We start from the raw sequence: 8,211 nt of genomic DNA on the forward strand, positions 1-8,211 counted from the left end.
CTATTACATTAGCTTCCAATATTTACATGTCTTCGATCTTCATAATCATCATGGCCACCATCTTCCAATCTTGATCATCCACTATACTAATATTTACAAATAAATATCCATGGAAAATAAGGATACATCTCATGGGGTGGGAACATGCCATAAACCAAGCCCACTTTAAATTTGATAATTATTACAATCATTCAACACAAAATATCCTAGCATGCACCTAGCAAATTGGGCTTGGGATTTTGATCATCCTTCATGCATAATATCACATATCATACACCATCAATTAATTATAACAATAATCAATTGATCCAATATTATATATCTTGATCCAATCACTAACCGCCACGATTATAAACTAAATTTAAAAAGTATACAAACACTTTTGTCTACTTTCTAATTAATTTATTTATAGCCGAATTTCTTGTAAATCACCATTTACAATAAATAATTAAAGTCCAACTTAAATTATTTATTTCACGGGAAAATATTTGCAACTTTGGTAAATTTAAACTTAAGGGCCCAAAAAATCATTTTTCACCAAAAACATTTTGGCCCATTTAAATTTCACAAATATGTTAGCCATCCAATGGCCCAACAACTCAAGGCCCATGACACTTTTATATTTCAAAACACCTTTTGAAAAACCCTAGTCGTCATCGCCATCGCCGGATTCTGGCAACAAATTTTTTTTTTCAAAGGGGTCGTTCGGGCAACCCCTTGGGCTGCCCTTGCTGCCCGAAATGGGCAGCCCCTCGGGCAGCAACTTGCTGCCCAAAACCATGCCCAACAGGCCTTGGTTTTTGTTGCAAAATTTTATTCTCATGCGGTTAGAAATCGATCTCAATATAATATCATGTATATGATACACAAACTAGTACCCTTAGCTCTTGATACCACTTGAAAGGGATCGATTTGAGGTACTCGAAAACGCAACGGAAGCAACAAAATTTCGATTTTTAAAGGAAAATTCGAGCACCCCTTGTACTAGTGTGCAACATATACAAAAACACCAAAATGACATTCATAGGGTGTTTAGAAATCTTTACCTATCAATCTCTTGAGATTGATGTTTGGCTCCAACCAAATTGTAAACAACTAGGCTCTTCAATGGTAGACAATCTACAAGCTCTCCTTTGAGCACTCCTTGCTCAAATATTAGGCCCACCACCAACTAGCTAGATCTCCTTTTATTTTGCACTAGAAAAATAAAAGGATTTTCTAAAGAGAAGAATATTGTTTCCTCAACAATTGAAGAACAAAATGGAGAGAAAAATGAGGGAGACTGTTGATGCAAATTTCGGCCATGAGGGTTGTGAAGGGGAGATGGATGACTAGTCTTGGTAGTGTAAAAAGCTAAAACCTCTTTTAGCATGCCAAGCCTTGGAGACACAAAAAGTTGTCTCCCAACCCTTCACCTCCCATGCATGCATATCTTATTTGATTTTTAACAATTAAAAATCCATGGACTTAATTTTAATTATCTCAAACAAATTTGAGACTAATTAAACATTACTTGAATTTACTCAAGCCACTAGTTGAATAATTATTGTACTATTGGGCTCTACAAAACCCAATATGATTTAATTAATTCAACACTTGAATTAATTTAATTATTTTGACTCTACTAGGCCCAATAGTGTTTAATTAATTCAACACTTGAATTAATTTAATTTAGTCCATAATAATGTTTATGAAAATCACAATTTTCAAATACATTATTTATTTGGCCAACTTTTAATTTAGGAACACTTCCACAAATTAAAAGTTACAATTCCCTCATAGAAGTCATACTTCTATTTTTCCTTATACTTATAAACTCCTTTATAATCCGTTCAACACATTAAACTATTTTACTTCTCAACGAGATCTAGAAAGTTATTTCTTGTGTGGCCCTCAATGGTTCATTGATACAACTAGCCGTGGGTTCACATCTCCATGTGATTTGGACTAAACATGTCCTTATACGAGCATACCCCAATTGCCTCATTCTTACTTATCAACTCCTTGATAACAAGAACGTCAGAACTCAAGTCTGATAGTACCCAACCAATCATGTTAAACGCCTAGCAGCATCGCTTACATGATTCCCTAGGTATCAAATGACAGTGCCTGCAAGAACCATTCAATTATGGTTAGCGTACAGTACGGTCCTTACAACTCATATATCCCGACCGATTCGACAACCATTGGTATATCGAGAGTTGTCAATGAATCGATACTATGTGTCATGTTGTAGTTGCATCGATTGTGTAATCTATGAAACTCATTTCATAATTACCACCATACTCTGATAAGAGATTTAATACTACATACACATAGGATATCCATACCCGAAGGTAAGCGGTGAATCCCCGACTACAATGCATCAACTCCTATATGTTTCGACAAAACACCCAACCTTGCCACCTGATGATCCCTTGAGAGTCGGTAAACAAGTCAAAGTGTAATGCTAGCACATAGAGTCTCAATGTTGTCCCGGGTCATAAGAACTAATGGTGTACAACCATAAACTAGGACGTTGCCACTCGATAAGTGAGAACCACTTGGAAAGTCCATTATGGAGGGTTGTTCAGTGCACTCTACCAGGAGCACCTATCTGCATGCTCGAACATCACAATGTTCCCTATCGATGAAACATGGTACTCACATCGCAGATACTAGTCTCAAACTCGAGCGGCCTATATCCTTCTTAGCGGCGGCTGAATCGACTAGGAACTGTTTAAAATATACAGTATTCCAAATATGAGTTTCATGATACTCATCATATGAGCATCTCATATTCTTTCTACTATTTTTATATTCAAGAGCTTTATCTATGCAACTAGCATGGGTATACAGATAAAAAAGTGCCAAAATAATAATTTCAAATATTATTAAAATAAAGATCGCTTATACATAGAGTTTTATTGTGAACACTCGGCCAACACTTGGCTCGACGGGCACCTACTCTAACATTTGCAATCTCAAATAAAATTCTGGGAGATGGACCAGGAACTGGTCATTCATGAAGGCACTTCGGAAGATGAAGAAGATGATATGCCCTCCCAGCACAGAAAGCCATCCACTAAACAAGCTGCTGCTACAACTGAAGAACCAGTCCAGGATGTGCCTCAATCTACTGTTGCGGATCTTCTAAAATATTCAGAAGCTGATTTGACCCTTGCAAACATTGATGAAATCATTCAGTCAGTGGTAGAAGAATTTCAAGCAAATACGCCTTCAAAAGAATCAGTTGACCAACAAACTGATCAAGCAGTTGCAGAGTCTCTTCTCCTTGTCTCTGATGAACAAGAAGTTCACACTGATGTGCCCATTCAATCACACGTTGAGCCAACTGAAGTCAATACTGTCACTGAGGAAACTCAGTTGCATGCTGAAGAACCGCAAAAAGACTCAATTGACCAACAGTCAGAACCATCAGTCACTGACCTGTCAACTAAAACTACAGAAGATACGCGACTGATTCAGTAGGGCAGTCCATTTACTGATCCAACTCTATCTTCCTCCCCTCCAGTCCAACAAGAAGTACACGAGGAAGATGTGCCAGAGCTGACACAAGAGGTTACAGAAGTTTCTGACCAAACCTTGGTGATCTTCAACACACAGCTTTCTCATTCTCTGAAGTTGAACTTCTCCCGTGAATTTAATTCAGACAAACTGAAATCCATTCAAACAGCTGTGACTTCCATCACCTTTGCCATCTACGAACTCAAAAAGAACAGAGGCATAACTGAAATTCTTTCTATTACTCAAGACTTTATCAGCAAAAGAGTTGAATCCATGGAACTATCTGTGTCCAAGAAGATCGATTTGCTGCAGACTACTGTATTGACTGCTGTCAAAGACATTGCAGCTGATGTTAGGATTCTTTCTCTCAAGGTCGATGTGCTTGACAAAAAGGGGAAGCAGCTAAGTCAATGGAAGAATAAGAGAGGATACAGCTGAAGAGAAGTGACATTTTTTATCAGTTATTCGTTGAAGATTATTTATTTTTCTTTGTACAAATCTGTAAATTAGAAATTATTTTATCTACAAAGATTCTTTATTCAAAAGATCAGCTTATTATATTCTGAGTTTTGTCAATCACTAAAAAAGGAGAAATTGCTGGAAACTAAATTTCAGTGATTTGACAAACTAATCTAAGCTTATTATAACCGCTACCCAGAACTTTTTGGTAAGATTTAATTTCAAGGACGAAATTTATATAAGTAAGGGAGGAACTGTAGAACCCAAAATCAGTACACGTAAAATCCATGCATTTATTTAGTTGTTAATCATTTATTCAATTTTAAAATGATTTTTTCTAGCGATGCATGTTCTATGAAATTGCATTCTTATAAAATATTTATGTTTATGTGATTCACGTTAAAAATATTTTCTTGAGTTTCATGTTTCAGGCGATTATTCGATGCGAGATCGAGGAAAAGAGTCCGGCGACGATTTTGGCACTTTTAAAGCGTGATATTTTATTTTAAGTCTAGAATGGGGCATTTTAAATGATCTATAAGTTTTTATTATTTTGAAAGCCTAATTTATTTATTTAATGATTTTAGGATTTTAAAAATTTTAAGGCTTAACAAGTGTGCATTTTATTTTAAATTAGGGGACTTGGCTTAGTAGTGAGAATTAACATTTTAATTAGCATTTTTAATTAATATTGTTAATGATATAATTAAGCAATTTAATTCCCTAATTAAACCTAAAACTCACGCACACACACATATTTTCACACACTCAAAACCGTTCACATACACACACATATTTCAATTCAGATTTTTTTTAAATTTTTGAGAGAAAAACCTAGGGTTCTAAAAGAAAGAGCAGCCGCCCCTCTCCCTTCATTTTCCAGCAAGTTTTCGTGGATTTTATTGCAAGAAAAATAGTGCCACGTTCGTCCCGGATCAAGTCTCGCACCGTTTCTGCTTCGGTATCACCGTATCCAGGGGCGGAGCTAGAATAAAGATTCAGTGTAGGCTATGATATGCTATGATTAATAAAACAAAAAAAATCTTTTAATCATAAAAACATCACAAAATAACTACCTTACAATTGTTCTTTTCGGGTCTTCATATTTTGAAATCTTTGTACAATAGATTCATTATCAACGGTCAGAAATATATCTTTCTCTACATAGACAATGAGACTATCATTCATCCAATCATCAATCATTCGATGGCGCAACCTGTCTTTCACAATTCTCATGGCAGAAAACACCCTCTCTACTGTCGCCGTTGCAACCGGTAGAATTAATGCCAATGTCAAAAGCTTATAAACCAATGGGTACACCATATTTTTCTTTGACATAACTAACTTCTCTGAAAGATCACCAAGTCCTTTCAATCCTTGAAATACTTTGTTAGAACGCATATCACATATATAAGTTTCAAGTTGATCATCAAGTGTGAGGAGATCAAATCTTGAAAAATCTTGTGGATAAAATTCAGCTAGTTGCATCAATTTTTTCTTGTCAAAAGCATAAAACAAGTTTTGTGGACACAAACAAGCTACACAAAGGAGTAACTCTGTACCTGCCTCTGAGAAACGATCATTTAACTCTTGAAGTTGCATGTCGATAACACCATAGAATAAATCCACACGATAATGATGCAAATTTGTCACTTTTGGTGGATTACGATGGGGACGACCACGTGGTGCCCAACGTGTGAACATATCATCCATTTTGAGAACATCAATGTAATGTTGCTCACAAAACCGGTGAACTTCTTCTAAAAATGAATCCCAACCATCATCTCTCATTTTTTGGAGTCGCTGTTTGCATATTTGTACCAAATCCATTGCATTCACAATATCCTGATCTTTTTTTTGCAATGCTGTCGACAATTCACTCGAAATTCCTAAGACATGTTTCATCAAGTGTAGATTGAATGCAAAATCAAATAAAAGTATTGACTCCAATAAATTAAATGCTTCATTTTTTTGATCAGGAGAACTGGAATCATCTTCTGAAATTATTTCAAGCACATCAATGACAGCAGAGAACATGGAAATCAAGCTTATCAAAGAATTGTAATGTGACCCCCAACGTGTATCCCCAGCACGTTGAAGGGTAGTTTCTTGATTAAGTCCCCGACCACTTGAAATCTCACCCCTCTCCAATGCCTCGACAATAAAATCTGAATGTTTCTCCCGAAGAAGATCAGAACGTTTGCAAGATGCTCCAACAACATTTAACACATCACCAACAACACGAAAGAAATTAGAAATCGGAAGATTTTTCTTGGCCACAGCTATAAGAGCTAGTTGAAGCTGATGGGCAAAACAATGTATGTAAAATGCACATGGGTTCTCCTTTAAAATGAGTGCTTTTAAACCATTAAATTTACCCTGCATCTTACTTGCTCCATCAAAACCTTGTCCTCTCAACTTAGACATGCTCAAATTATGTCTAGAAAACATCTTATCAATAGCAGCTTTAAGTGAGAGTGATGTAGTACTGGTAAGATGTTCAATCCCGATAAAACGTTCATTTACATGTCCACTACTATCCACATAACGGATAACAACTGACATTTGCTCCTTTGTTGACACATCACGAGATTCATCAACTAAAATAGAGAACAAGGAATCACCAATATCTCTGATAATAACATTAATCGTTTCAGTGGCACAAGCACTCACTATGTCCTTCTGAATATCAGGTGATGTCAACTTGCAATTTTTAGGAGCATTTTTCAATATCACATCATTAATCTCTTTATTATGAGCACCTAAAAATTCCAATTGGATAAGAAAGTTACCTGGATTAAGAGAACTTTCAGTTTCATCGTGACCTCGAAATGAATGCCCTTGTCGCAACAAAACTCTAATACAATCAATTGAAGCATTGAGACGGATACGATAATCATTCCGCATTTGATTTGACTGTTTGTGCAAAACTGATTGAATGTGCTCATCTTGATTCATCAAAGTTTCACAATTCATTCGAGCTTTATGATGTTCGCTGTCATGCTGGCCAACATGAATATTTAACCTATCTTTACACTTCCAATTTGTGAATCCTTCATTAACAAAAGTCTCCCCTCCCGCTTGTTTTCCCTTAGTTGTCTTGAAGAGATAACAATACAAACAATATGCTGCATCTTTTTCTACACTATACTCCAACCAATCACCAAATTCATTAAACCATGAAGGATTGAACCGTCTACATTGGCTTACTCCAAATTTTCTTTTTGGAAATTCATAGCCTGAAGGTTGACATGGACCTTTTTGCAAATATGCCCTTCAAACTTGATCCCTAATATTAACATTATATTCACAAATTGGAGTCCTAAGTCCAGGATCTGCCGGTAGTTGTGAGAAATCAAATTCTTCAACCCTAACATCTCTGATGCTTTGTACTTCTGATTCTGGATCTTTTCTTTTAAAAAATCTATGCATTGTAAATATTAATTTCCTGATAAAATAAAAAAATATAAATGTTTAGCTTTATATATATATTTATAAAACAACTCGCATTGATTTTTTTTTATGGACCAATATATAGAATACATTGAATATGCATAAATTGCCCCAAAAAATCATACGACGCTAGCTTACATCACCATGTCTAGTAGCATATAATACAAAGCACTCAAAACCTCACAATTGTGAACAAGGATTTTAATTAGCGGAACTTGCGTGTACATTTCTCCAGGTTCCAGCTCAAACAACATAATTAGATACAAAAATCGGTCAATGTAGGAAAAGAAGTTTAGCAATATATAGTGCAAAATCAAACCTTGAGATACCCCACAAATCAAAATAAATCGCAGAAAAAAATCCATAACCCTAAACTTAAAGGCAGGAAAAATTCCAACACGTCTCTATGAGCATATCAAATTTCGCAATACCCTAACACGACGTCTCTATGAGCATATCACATGTACAGTGGGGCAAAATCATTCCAACGCTTTAAATGAACAACAAAGGAACGAAACCTTGTACAAAATTTTCTTAACCTTTTTTTACATGTAATACAATAAACAATACATAGAAAGAAGTAGAAGAAGTGTGGAATTCTACCTCGGGAGTCGGGCCAGAGAGTTCTATAGCCTCAACCACAAGTGCTGATGCCTCGATGAAATCAGAATATCTTTGAGAAAGGGCTACTTGAACAATTTCGTGCAACTCCATTCTGTCAAAAGGGTTTTCTAAATCGATGTCCAGTGTGGGCTGGGCTTTTAAAATTGAACCACTTACTATTAAATTTTT

The 8,211-nt window shown here is 35.7% G+C and overlaps 1 pseudogene; it reads right to left on the reverse strand.

Annotated features, from left to right (window-relative positions):
* Positions 1–5,043: 5,043 nt before the first annotated feature.
* On the reverse strand, positions 5,044–7,398 carry LOC140810344 (uncharacterized; annotated as a pseudogene).
* Positions 7,399–8,211: the final 813 nt, after the last annotated feature.

Source organism: Primulina eburnea, chromosome 13 (assembly GCF_022965805.1).
Source record: "Primulina eburnea isolate SZY01 chromosome 13, ASM2296580v1, whole genome shotgun sequence".
Classification (NCBI taxonomy): Eukaryota; Viridiplantae; Streptophyta; class Magnoliopsida; order Lamiales; family Gesneriaceae; genus Primulina; species Primulina eburnea.